The sequence below is a fragment of the Tyto alba genome, unplaced genomic scaffold (genome assembly GCF_018691265.1).
Source record: "Tyto alba isolate M040663 unplaced genomic scaffold, T.alba_DEE_v4.0 Super-Scaffold_9, whole genome shotgun sequence".
NCBI classification, from domain to species: Eukaryota; Metazoa; Chordata; class Aves; order Strigiformes; family Tytonidae; genus Tyto; species Tyto alba.
The window spans coordinates 27,264,475-27,277,048 of NW_024881330.1; positions in this window are offsets into that span (position 1 = coordinate 27,264,475).

Sequence of the window (12,574 nt, forward strand, 5' to 3'; positions counted from 1 at the left end):
TTGGCCTCTTTCTGAGGGACACCCTCCATCTCCATGAGGCAGGGAAGAAGACTTTTGTTGGTAAGAAAAAGGTCATTTAAAACTAAATCCATCCCTAACACAGAATTGAAATGTCTTGGGTGTAGATTTAAAGGATTTTTCTGAGGCAATGCAAAATCCCACACCCACTGATGTGGAAAAGACACTGCAGAAGAGAGGTCTGTTGTATATTTATTTTTCAAAAATGTAGGTCGTAAGACAAGCAGTGTCCCATCACATCGTAGTGGAACTCAGATCTCCCCATACCAATAATCCTCTCCCAGTCTATGTTCATCATCCCTATGTCTTAAGGCTAGCATAAAGAGATTAAATGTGTGCACGGACACACATATATATATATTTCTCTTCATGCTGGTAATTGAAAAATGGCAGAGAAATGGCTCATTCATCTGCTATCTAAAAACATGCAAGATATTCTGTACTAAATGGGTGTATTCACAGCCATCAAGTATCCCCAGAATACTCTATTAATTCACTGTTGTTGTTACACTGAAGTTTCTGAATCCTATTGTTTGGAAAAGGTTATCCTGACTTTGAAGACAAGAGGGAAGAAGACACTAAAGAGAGTAAATGGTGGCTCCACTGTCAATTGTTGTTTCCTTACACAGGGAAGATGCCTGCCCTGGAGGATGCAGTACCTGGATAGCAACTCTGGAGGAGTCAGGCTGCTGTCTGTGCTTTAATGCTCACCAGCCCTTCTTGAGCCAGGCGCGAGTGGCAAAGGATGGCTAACCCCTGGTCTGATAAAGAGGCAGGCAGGGCTGCTGGGGTGGCCAGGCTGGTGGCCGTGCCAGCACCTGCCATCTTTGGTACCCTCCAGCAGTGGGGCTGAGCCCCCTGCCCCCCTGCAGAACACCGGGAGCTGCCCAGGTAGGATGGGGTCCTGCCAAGTGCATTTACTTGGTGCATCCCCATGGTTATTGTGCTCAGATAAATCTGTGGTCTCATTGATCCCAGCTTCCCCTCCCCAGCTGGGGTATCAGTCACCTGGGTCCAAAGCTAGTGAGCTCAGCTGGGGTAAGGATACCTACAGCATCACATAGACCTACACAAAAGGGCTTTAAATGACACTCCGGCTGCAGCCATGTGCAGAGCTCAGCACTGGCAACATCTTGTGCTCCTCGCACAGCTTGGTGCCACACTTACTAGCTGACACTGATCTTGCATTTATTTACTCTACACCACAGTCCGTTTGATGCCTGCAATATAGGCACTCTCTGAGATGCAGAGATGAATGGGGGGATTTTCACTTGAGTTAAATTATCTATGCAGTAATTGATATATTGTTCTAATTTCTGAAAACTGTAAATTTTTCTAGCACACAAAAATAAATAATGAAAGTATAGGATGGTCATAAAATGGAAGACAAAGAATTAGCATCTATCTTTATGTATCTAGAAAATATGACCTATCCAGATTATAATCTAGATGAAGCGAACTGGGTAAATATCCCTTACTTTTGGACGAGGTAAGTATGGTCACTAAGTGAGATATATGGGACTGGTTTGACTTGAATTTATCCTCTTCAACCTCATACTGAAGACCTTCAGGAACTGGGTTGTGCCTCTTGCTTTTGCTGTCTTTTTAAATTCTGTTTTAATTTCTTAGCTATTGTGTGAAATATTCTAAATTCTTCAAAACTCACACATTGTTCACCATCTAACCAGAGAACAGATAAATACATATGTCAGGCCTCGTTAGTAAAAACTGTCAATGACGAATGCCTGTTTTCCCTCCCCTTATATCCTACCATACCTCATGCAGCTGATGATCAACAACTGCTGCTGCTTAATGAGCCTGGATCTTCAGCGCTGCCCCCTCGGATACGCCTGGTGTTGCAACACCTCTGAAAACTTAAAAAGCAAACAAACTGTCTAGTTTATACCGAGGAAAATGATTTTCTAGAAGGAAGAGTCTCTCCTGGAGGAAGGACCTTCTCAGCCTGAGTGCTTTTGCTGAACTCAGCGCTGGAATATTTCATGGCTGAGAGGGAAAGACATTGCAAAAGTGGGAAATCCCCACCGGGGCTTGCAGCTGAAAGCCAGACATCCTAAACTCCATCTGGCAGCAGCGGGCAGGCTGTGAAGGTGCTGGGAGCCCAGGTAGGACATGCCTGGAACAGGTGACCCACTTAGGCGGCAGCCCGCTGTGCTGGCCTTTGCCGGGGTGCCGGTGGGGTACGTGATGGATGGCCTCGCGCGAGGCTGCCGGGGCGCCCGCTCGTCTCCCCGCAGCAGCTGGGGCTGGCTCTCCGAGTGGCCCCCTCTTCCCGGCATCCGAATCTGCTGCTCTCCATCCCCGGCAGCAATAGGAAGAAATGAGATTAGATTAAATCAAGTGAGATTATGTTAAGAATTAATATTTTTTTTTTTTTTTTTGTAAACTCTCAGGTCTGTTAAACCTGGAGCTGATTGAGGAAGGCAGTATTGCACATCCTGCACTGGGAATCTCCCAAAATGGGTTAGAAAACATGGGCACCACTGCAGTGTTACAGATCCCGCTTCTCCAGGTCTCCTTGGCCCCTGGTTGTAGCAAGGGTGGGTCCTTTCCAGTTTTAGACAGTATCTGTGCAGATTCTTAAAGTGGGTATAGACACATACATACATGCATGCATAGTTATATACACACACACTTCAGCTGAAAAACTGCAGATCTCTTTATATAAGGAGGGATTTAACACGCACAAAAAAAAAATCTCTGAAGGCTCAAACAAGCTGGAAGCAAATGTTATTAAGGAGGTCCCCCTCCTCTGTGTGGGTCCCTGGTTATTCTGAAATTGTGTTTCCACTCCAGCATTTTGCCTTGCTTGGAGGCAGCTGTGAAATAGCAGCAGCAGCAGCTGATTAATGCCAGGTGTACATTCAAATCCACGCATCTGTATTTGTTGCTGCAAACTTAAGTAAACAATGACCAAATGTGGCTTTTCTAAGTGCAGTTTGAACTGTGTGTGCATACAGAAACTTAATCACTGTCAGCTGCTACGTCGCAGGCTCAGAGGTCCCAAACCACAGAGGAAAGCTCAAAGGAAAGTTCAAAAGGTATTAACCACTTGACACGTCTTGTGTTTTGGGAGATATTTTTGGATGACCGGAGAGCAATAACAATTTTTATTCTTGAGTCTGTTTTTCCTTCCCATGGAAGAAGATAGAAAAGAGGATTTTCTTTTTTCAATTTATCTTGGTTTATTGATTTTATGGCCCGTATCACCAGTTGAACAAAGCACAGGAGGGGCTGATTCACCTAAGGATTGTCCTTTGTGTGCAGTGAATGGACAACATCAGGGAAATTCCTCTTACCAGTTAAGATAAATTCATCTTTCATTGTCCCTGTGACTGGAGGCTTCCTGGTGAGTTGTTTCAATAACTTGCTTTGATTTAGACAAAACAGGGAAACAAACGAGGTTTTTTTTGGGAAACCGGGACCCAGCATTGCAGCAAAGATGGTTAGGAAAGCCTGTCCTAAGTGAAGTCAGTGCTGAGACCTACAGTGATTTCAATGGCATGGGAATTTTATCCAGTATTTTGTGTGAATGAGGCATCTCTTATCTTCAGGTGTTCAGACAATTTTACTAATAAAAACCATCATGCATTTCAAAACTGCTGGGCTGGGTATAAACGTTCTTATCAAGTAAAAAAAAAAAAGCTATTTTTAATGCCTGAAGAAGAAAAAATGAGAGAAGAGGCTCACTATGTCGTGAACAAATGCGTGTGAGAGGGAGAGAAGAGGGAGTGGAAGTTACGTCTGAAGCCGTGTTGGTGGAGTATGCAGACTTGGCAAAACAAGTCACATATGTATGTCATCAGTAACTTGAAGTCTCTGAGTAACATGAAGTTCGAGCAGATGCTGACTTGAAATCTCATTTGTAGCAGGGTTAAATCATGTGTGGGTAATTATTAAATATTAAAAGCACAAGTCAAAAAGATTACCCAAAGAAGGAAAAAATGGAATATTTCATAAAACTTCTTGATGAGGAGGTGCTGATGAATGAAGACAGGCATAGGGATGGATTTAAACACCAGACTGAAACATTATCAATTTTGCATGCCAGGTGTTTGATAAAGGCTTCAGAATTCCCACTATATAGCCCTTGTCTCAGGTATAGCCCTTTCCTTTCCTTAGACTCCATCTTTTCAATCCCTTACGGGGAAGGTAGAGTATGAAAGAAGCACTTGAACTGGCAAAGTCTTGCTCCTGGTTAACCTCATTTGTCTGTCATGACATAGTGGACAGGAAGGAAAAACCTCTAAGGCTTCTGTCACTTTGATCCCAGTGAAAAAGCATTAAAACAGGTACTTAAGGGTCTAGCCAGCTCTTAGATTATGATTACAGCCCTAAGGAGGATGGTGGCACTGGAAGAAGTATGGTGTTTCTAAAGACTTTGGCAAAGGTCTTAATGGAGAAGGGTGTGAGACCATCCAGCCCTCCACTGTAACTGGGTAGATAGGGACTAAGACCATGTGCTTCCCTCAGGATGATTTCTGCCTTTCAGGAGTGAGTATTTATATGAAGTCAAGAAAGATGGATGATATTGTGTTATAAAATCTATCAAACAAGCATCCAAATACCAAAATCTTCACAAATGGCCATTCAACTCTAAAGATTTTCAGCATTTTTAAGGTAGGGAATTAAGATATGAAGAGCTAGAGCAGAATTAAATATTATTCCAAGATTTTATATTTTAAGCTGATATTTATTTTTTTTTAATCTGCCTTACTTTTATTCCTCATAGACTATGTGTAAGCAGCAGTGCAAAGAAAGGGGAGAGAATCCAACCGTAAGCCCCTGAACACTCTTTATTTATCAGGCCCACCTCTATAATTCTTATGGTAGTCCCACAGCTCCTATTAAAAAGTCTCAATACACCTATAATTTACCAATAACAGAACCTTTTTGTTCAGTCTTGGGTTTTTGATTATATCTTCTTGAAATCTAAACAAAAAGTTTTGTTCAAACATAGTTCATAAGTTCATAATGAAGTTCATAAATTATGGGTATTCTATTTTTTCATAGATGGATTTGGGGATTTAAATTATTTGTTCAATTACAAGGGGACTTGAAAGTTCAGGGTCTTATCCAAGCACAATATCAGATGCCTGAATAATTTTCTGCTTGCAGAAGAGCAAGTACAGTGGTATCAGCCAGCCAATAATAAGTTGCAATGTTTATCAAATGTTGGGATATTATTGTGACAGCTACTGTTTCACAATTTGCAGACTTGTATTCTCCTAATAGTACAGTTAAGGTGGATTTGAGAACAAGAGCATCTTAAAACATCAAAGCTACAGGAGAATATTCTTCAACATAAGAATATTCTTCTGCTCTAGCTCTTCATGGCTTAACTCTCCCCATAAAAATCACTGAAAGTAATACTCAAAATTAAAGAAAAGGGCAATTTTAGGAAAAAAATGCCCTGAGTTCACAGACTGCTAGAGCATGGAGGTCAGAAAAGGGTGGCAGGGTGGCGGCAGTGTACGTTTGCTTTGCCGCAGAGACCTGGAGAGCTCAGCTGACCAGGTGTGAGGGCTGCCGCTTCCATCAACGTCCAAGCCGCTCCTGGCCGTCGGCCCTGCCACCTGGATTCATTTGCAGCTGCACAACCTTGGCCAAATTCTTGAAAAGACAAAGGTCATATTGTGCTCTCTGCTGTAAATACATACAGGCTGCTGCAGCTGCAGGAATGGAAATGGGAGCAGAAGCCAGCCAAAGTTGTTGCTATAAAATCGCAAATGGGCATTTGGAAAATAAATTCCCATCAGAAATTTTCATGAAGGTTTTCCTTTGGCAGATAGGCTGCCCAACCTGAGACTATAACCCCCAGGCTTATGTCTTTTCTTGCAGTTGTATATTAGTGTAACTCCATTAACTCAGCTGTGTTATTTCCGGACTCCCTTGGAGGAGAGAGAACATCTTTATTTATCTGCTATATCTGAGTGTAGCAATCCTTCAGCTCAGCCTGTCTGAGCAATGTTAGAGGAGGAGATTGGACCTCCTCCTAAACTGGGCAAGCCACCTCACTGCCCAAGCCACAATTCGTTGTCATGCTATGCCGCAGGAGTGTAGAGCTAAAAAGAACAGGCTTAACAGAGTAAAGATGGGTACATGAAGGTTCACTAGCTAGCATAAATTTTAATTATTATTCTCTGTTAAAAGATCTTTAAAGAAATTGTCTAGACAGTACAATCTTTTGACCAAACTATAAAATATGTATCAAGAATACACAAATATTTGTGGATATTCAAGTTAGAAAATTTCACCCTGGAAGCTCATATACTGTCATGAGATATATTCTTTCAGAAGTCCACAGGTGCAGTGTTATATCTGAGAGTAGAGGAGCATTTATTCACTTTTCTTCTAAACTTTGGTAAGAATAAAATCATCTCCATCACCCCACCCACAAAAATCAGAATCTAGTATATTTGGCTATTGGAAAATTATTCAGGTTTTTTGCTCCCCTCAACCTTTTTTGCTAGGATTCTTCCTTGACCAGATTTATTGATTGTTTAGTTTCAGGGAGCTGAGGTGGGAGCTACAGGCAGATTGCATAATTTTCATTTACAATTCTGCCATTCAGTACTATGGGTTGTCATTAATGTTTTATTATCTAGAAAGACCAATGTAAGAGACCACCCTTAAGTCACTTCACATCTTACAAGACCACCCTAAGGTTGCCCAATACATATTAAATATGATTCTGGTTTGCCTTTATTAGAAGTATACTTTCATTAAGATTTTTCTCAGACCCTCAAATAATTCCTCAAGACTGGTTTCATTGTACAGAGACTGCTGAAGTATGGAAAAAAAGAGTTCACAGCTGCATTCCCTTTTGGTACATTATATCAGCGACGTCTACAGGTGGAGCAGAATTATGAATTTATTGCTGATGAAAGACCCTAATGTTGGTTTTCATCATTCTTTGTGTTTTCCATTTCACAGACATACATAAAATTATGTTTGAATCCATACATTTTACTATTCCAGTGGGAAATTATTGATAGTCGTAGATTTTGTGCCTGATATTGTTTTGAGTGCAGCTTTTTATTTTCTTTATTTGTTTTATGTGGGTTTAATAACCGGGTGGGAGGATGAGGAAACTCCTGATGCACAAACAAATAATATTTTTCAGCTGGCCTACTTGATATCAAATGTGAAACTTCTATGTTAAAATGATAATGTTTGGTGTCTGTGAAGATTCAAAACCTACAGCTGGGTCTGAAATGTTCACCATTCCGTGTTTATTATGAATTATTCTTTGTTTCCACACAGTCCTCTTCTAAACGCTCATCATACATGCAAATGCATAATGCATTTCTCCTTATTCAGCCTAACACAGAATCTGTGATCCCCTGTGAACAATCAGCCTGGGAAAGGCTTTACTGTCTTAACTCATCGCGTACACTATAGCTTTGTGCCTGTTTATTGTGCTTATTGTCCACACTCAGCGGAGAATTGAAATGCCGGATTTCTCAGTCCTTACTTCTGAAATATCAGATCCAAAGGTTTCCCAAGTAATTGAGAAAACCCCAAACCGTCCCCCAGTGTGTGATTAGTCTCACAATCTCTAAATAACACTTGCTTTGTGTATAAGAAAAGCAATAACACCTTCTGCAAAATGGAGCAGGGTTTTGCCTTCCACACTCACACACCGACACACATGGAGCATACCTGGTAGATGCATCCTCCTTCTTCTTTTTGCATAGCATCATTTTTAAGAATGCATAATTGGTTATCATGGTTGTACATTAAACCCACAAGTCTTACGTAGTTCAATTAAGTGTAATCACAATGTTCTGTCTGTGTTTATTCCTGCACGTGACAGTGTGACAACATGATTACAAAGGGGTGAGGAAGAGAATGGTAATGTGGCCTTTGCACATTTATGAAATGAACTGCTGTCATGTAGAATGGGTAGAATTTCATTTGCAATTGTCTGAGAAGATTTACTCCTAGGACCCTGTTAAGGAGAAGGTTTAACGCCAGACTTGAGCATGGCACAACCCCTTTGCTATCAGATGAAGAAACCAGCCTCATCCACTGGTGGTGGCAATATAAAACCCAGCTTAGCTGCGGGTGCCTAGACACTGAGGCTCAGAAGAAGTTGCAGTTCACTGACAATGTTCATGCCAGCCAATTATGATTACTCTTCCTCTTTAATTACTTTTCAATTGAGGCGGAATCCACGATATTATCATCCTCTACTCCTCTGATTCAGGCAGACGACATAGGGAGTGTATATCAGGATCTGGAAAACATTCAGAAAGGTGACTAAAGAATGCAGCATGAAAGTACATTTTTTGAAAATTTGATATGGTCTTTGTTGGACATTTCCTCTCCTTATCTGCTTGTATTTTCACTTTCAAGTTGATAACACCCAGGCTGAGTTGAAACACGGTGATATTTCTGCCATTCTCTTCAGAGTTCATTGTGACTTTTTTATCATCAGCAGAAATAGAGGGAGACTGAATTAAGCAGGAGCTGCAGAACTTGGAGCTTGCGATAACAATACAAATGGATTTTCTCTAACAGAGAAAAACAGCTGTCTCCATTATTTGAATGCTTCACCTTTCTCCATTCCATTAATTGGGTCTTTGATCACAAGCTGAGGTGGAGAGGCCCTGATAAGGAATAGGTTATTAGTAAAGTAGCCTAAAGGAATGAATTGGGCCTAGCACTTGCTGCAGAAGATGAGATAAACCCATAATGCCTGTGTATGTGAGTGGTAGAGAGTGATAGGGCCCTCAGACTGCCCTGAACTGCTTGCAAGAAGACTAATACTCTAGTGCTATGATAGCTAATGCAGGATATAAATTTAGCTCCTGGGAATGGAATAGGATAAAAATTCCATAAAGAGTTTTCTGTAAATGGCTTATACTTTTATATCAAACTGTGTCAGAGTATTCATGAAAAAAAAACATTTTCTTGATCTCACTATATGTTGAACACAACTGGAGGCTTTCAGTATAAGAAGGGGGAAAAATTACTGTTACATTTTTTCACCAAGACATTAATAAGAGCACCCTTTGAAGTGCGGTAAAGCTAAATTGGAGGAATTAAATTTGATTGAATCTAAGCCTGTTTATTTTTCATTTCTGCAGAGCAGGCGTTGAGTGATTTGTAATACTTCATTGGAAATCTTCAGGAACTTGCTATCATGTAATCCATTTTTTGCTGAAGAATACGACCGCAGGGGACAAGGCCATATTGGTTTGTTGTTAATGTACTGGAAAGAGGTACTATGGAGAAAACAGTTAATATTAAATTACGAACACAAGGTTATCTTTCTGCTGCACATGCTCCACTGCCCTAGGCAGGGGTAATCTGTTAATAGCATTCAGCCAAAATGACACCATTAAGGAACTGAAGCTACACATCTTTTGTAAGCTGAATGATGTATAAAGCTGGTTTTCTATCATCCTAGATGCAATAAATTATCCATGCTGCTAAAAATTGATACAAGACAGAAGTTTGATAGAACTGGCACCCCAACACAAATGGAAGTGCTGCTTGTCAGGAAAGGACACAGAGATGTGAGTGCTGCAGGCCTACCTTTTATTTGTGTCTCTCTTTCCCCTTTTCTGATTTTTCATGTTTTAAGTGCCAATCTGGCACATTGCCTACAGTGGCATGTAAATGGTGGGAGACCAAATGTGGGAAGAGAAAGGCAGAAAATGTATAGCCCATAAAGCAGTGTATATGAGGAAACACGAAAGATATGCATCCCTGGTCTACTTCAAATGAATCATTGCTTTTTAGTATCTGTTCTTCGTTGCAGATGTCTCTGTGAAAAAAAGCAAAGGCTATGTTAAACAACTTCTACTTAACAACAGCTACCTAAGAGCGCTGGTTTAGCACCGTCCCATGATACATGAGGTCTCAATTCCTCCTACTGAAACTGTTCCATGTTGTTATGGCATAATGAAAACTTTTATTATGACAGAGAAGAGAAAAGCCAAACCAGAGTGTTAGAAGCCTTTTTAATTGTAAGAACTTATAAGATATTTTTCCCTTTTAAAAATTAATTTCTTTGACTGTATGGATTCACTGTTGGTTCAGATCCTGTCCAGAAGGACCTGGATTTAGATCCATGAATGTCAGTGATCAAATCACACTTAACCGCCTAAATAGAATAAAAATATGTTCCTCAAACCCTTCACCCAGCTTCTGCTCATTCCTGGGAAGACTAGATCCTCCATAAAGTCTCTGGTTTGTCATTGAATTTGTCTGAAGTTGCCCCAAGAGAAGTTACAGCTCTTGAGCCTCAGTGGCACTGAGCAGCCACTCATCTCCTTCCCTGTTGTGACTCCACTGGATTTAGAAATGAGTCATTCTTGAGGTATACTCAGCAGATTTGGCTCTCAGCTATCTTGGTGGAAGGGGTATATTTTTTCGTCCCGTTCGTCCAATGCTTCAGCAAGAGCCCAGAGGAGAGAAGTCAGCCTCACCATGAGCATCACTGATGCTCTTTAGTGGTGGATGGCAACACACACCATCCCTCTGCTGTAGCTGTTCTATTTTGCAGGAATTAAAGAAAAGTTCAGTGGGCTGGAAAAAAAAGCAAAAGGAAAAGGGGTGATATTTCTAGGTCTGTCAGGCACTTGTGCGAATGGGAGAGGGACAGAGAAACCAGGGTTTCACTCCCTGTGCCAAAAGCTAGTGTTTTACCTTTTTTGTCCTCCCTCTTCCACCCATTTATGGTGAAATGGCATGTGAATAATGTGGGATAACATTTGAGGGCAGCATGGCTAGAATAACTGTGGGATCTATACAATGAGAGGAGGAAGGGACCTTGGTCTGTATGCTTTAGGAAGAACATACTTTCTTGAAGAGGGACCTCTGTTTTCTTGTTGTCCACTCAGCTATAACACCTAGCTTTCCCTGATGTAGCATAGCTTGTTCAAAGCTGTAGTGTCTGTCATACAACAGTTTCTGCTGAAACAGAAGGTAGTGGCTAGATAATGTGATGGATTCCCCAGGTGAGCTGTCTTCATTCTCCTGACTGAAGGTATACACAAGCCCTGGAGATCCATCCCTAGTATTAGGATCCACTGGCCATAAAGTTTTTTTTTTTTTTTTCAAATTCAGTAGAGCTTGTTAAGTAGAGTTTTTTTAAAAGTAGAGTCTCCATGAGGGCCAAGACAAAGCCAGCAAGGTTAAGCTTTTGTCAGTCTAATTTTTGAATGGTTCATGGGCACCTACATCCCAGTACAGTATAGAAAAGAGGTCCTACACAGACTTAAATAAATTTTCTGTGGTTTCAAAGCAGTGAAATGTGACTGCACAGAAAAATTCAGCCCACTGAGTTCCAGTTACCCCCTGTTCACTGCATTTGTGTGTCGTGGTTTAGGCCTGATTGGCAGCCAACCACAATGCAGCACCTCTCTCTCCCTTCCCCTCTGGCAATGAGAAGGGACAGAGAGCCAGGTTTGGGGTTCAAGATAGGACTGGGATGGGGAAAAATCCCCCTTTTATGATCACGAGCAAAAGGCAGACTCGTTAGGGGAAGGAAAAAAGAACATATATTTATTACAGACACTAACAACACATAACAGAGTAGGACAGTGAGAAGCATTGCCACATCTTGAGAACACCTTCCCCCCACCCCTCCCTTCTTCCCAGGCTCAGCTCTGCTCCCGATATCTCTACCTCCTCCCCCAGTGGTGCAGGGGCAGGGAATGGGGGGTGCAGTCAGCGCTGCCACTTCCTTCATGTTCGGTGAGGGGAGTGTCCAAAACTTGTTACCCCCTGCTCCATCGTGGTCCCCCTCTCACAGGAGACAGGCCTCCACAAGCTTTCTCCGACTTGAATTCCTCCCATGGGCCGCAGCGTTCCCCACACTGCTCCGTCATGGGTCACTAACTTCCTCCGACTGGATTCTCTCCCACGGCTGCAGCCCTTCCCGAGCTGCTCCGGCGTGGGACTCCCCCGCATGCTGCAATCCTCCCAGCACTGAATTACAGCAGCGGGGCTACCTTTTCCCACGAGACCCCGGCCTTCTTCGGGCACAGAACCTTGATCAGTGGAGCAGGAGCAACAGGCCATAAATCAATGTCTGCTCCACCGTAGATCTTCATGGGTGGCAGGGGGGGGCTGCCCTGCTGTCTCACCACAGGATACAGGGGGGTCTCTGCTCCGGCACACCTCCCCCCTCCTTTCTTCCTCCGTTCCTCCACTGACCTTGGTGTTCACGCAGCTGCAGCAACTCCTCCTCACAAGTCCCACTGCCCGTCACCACGTCCCTTCTTAAATACGTTATTGCAGAGGCGCAGCCGATTGGCTCAATTTCCCAAACAGAAGTGGAGCTGGCTTGGAGCTGGGGGAGCTTCGAGAAGCTACTCACAGGGGGCTGCCCTGATATACCCCTCCCCTGCCACCAAAAATCTCCACCACTCACTCAACCCAGGACATTGTGTCAAGATCCCTTATGGTACCCCAGCAACCTATCTCAGTTAGCCTTGGTATCTCCACACACAGGATCAATATACGTATACAAGTTTCCTATTGCTTCATTACTTGTATTTTTAAAAGAAGTAGCAGAAGG